This window comes from Apaloderma vittatum, unplaced genomic scaffold, assembly GCF_000703405.1.
Source record: "Apaloderma vittatum isolate BGI_N311 unplaced genomic scaffold, ASM70340v1 scaffold7017, whole genome shotgun sequence".
Lineage (NCBI taxonomy): Eukaryota > Metazoa > Chordata > Aves > Trogoniformes > Trogonidae > Apaloderma > Apaloderma vittatum.
In genome coordinates, this window is record NW_009724487.1 from 10,267 (window position 1) to 11,897 (window position 1,631).

General features: G+C 49.6%; 1 pseudogene; it reads left to right on the forward strand.

The window, feature by feature from the left end:
- Positions 1-1,631, forward strand: part of LOC104276269 — a 62,159-nt pseudogene that overhangs the window by 9,742 nt on the left and 50,786 nt on the right.

Here is a 1,631-nt window from a genome sequence, read left to right on the forward strand (position 1 = left end):
GGGTTTTGCCTGGCTGGGCCATGCCTGTTGGGCACGGTCACGGTGTGAACACTGGTGGGGTTTCATCGTGATACCTGCTTTTGGACAGTCATGACCACGCGCGGTGGCACAAACGCCCGTCCGCCTGTCCGTTCACATCCCTCAGCTCGCATCATGCTTCACTGACGAAGGTCATCTGGCTTCAGAGAGGCAGAAACACGCCTCTGCAGCTGAGTACACATCTGCACGAGTGACCATTGCCTTTTCTGGGGGTGCAGCAGCACCTCACGCTCACCGTCCCGAGGCTCGTTGTCCCATGCTGATGGAGCACTGCTGGGTCGAAACCCCGTCCTGAGCACCGTGGGCTGCCGGCCGCACGGGAGCCCAGGCTTGGGTTGTTCCCCTGCTCAGAGAACAGCTTGCAAAGTGTGCTGATTTGCTTTTGGTCTACTTCATCCAGATGCTTGACTTCTAAATAATTTAGAAGTCGTTCTATTAAAGAGCCATTAAGAGGAAAAAGAAAGAGAAATCTTCTGGGAGAAAGCTTGTTCGTAGCAAGTACAGAAGTAATGAGGTATTGGAGAAAGGGAATCTGTACCTTCACTGTCACAACGTGTTGGGAGTCCACCTGGGTGTATTTAGCTGGATGGTATTACCGTAACAAGGTAGAGGTCATCCGGATAAGCATGAGAAGATGCTGTCTGTGTTCCAATTTCAAGTGATGCCTTTTGTAAACATATTTTGTGCTGTTGTCGATGGATTGTTTCTTGGTAGAAAATTTCCTCCAGTTGGTGTGCAAACCCACCATTCTGTATTTATCAAGAATTGCCCAGAGATTCACAAGCATAGCAGCCAGGGTATGTCAGTTCACCAGAAAAGACGTAGCGGTAACTGGAGACAAAATAGGATCAGTCTGTTTCTTCACAGTGATTTCTATTGTTTTTTTAGGTGGTTAAAAATTCAAACAAGTGCTGCGTGCGTGATGAGCACTGTTACAATGTCTGTGGACAGAACATAGCGTCGATCTCTTCTCTTGCAGCTCAGATCTGTCTCTCACACTGTGATTGCCAAAACTGGATCTCTGGGCCCAGGCTTTTTATCTCCAGAGGGCAGGAGAAAGGCACATGCATTAGTCATGTGCCCACGCAGTGCCAGGCAAACTTTGTGCTACTTCCACAGTAGGCTTTCCTTTTTCTCTTCTTAGTTTTTAATTTATTTCCCACACAGCTGGCTGGCCGTGACTATTATCCAGAGAGACCCAGAAGTGATTTTGACCATTAACACTGTTGATTTTACAGCCCAGTGTGGAGGAACGGCAGAAGAGATGGAAGGAGTGCTGCTGAGCCCAGGGTTCCCAGGAAATTATCCGAGCAACCTGGACTGCACGTGGAGGATATTGCTACCAGTGGGGTTTGGTGAGACAGCTGCTTTTGGTTTGATGCTATCACAAAATTTGCCCCTGCTGATTGGCTTTACTGGGTGAGCAGTGCTGGTGTGCCAAGGCTTGGGTGTAGCTTTAGAGGCAGACTGTCCGTTCCTCCTCCCCCAGGTGCTCACATCCAGTTCCTGAACTTCTCCACTGAGCCCAACCACGACTTTGTCGAAATCCGCAACGGGCCGTACGACACCAGTAACGTCATCGGGCGGTTCAG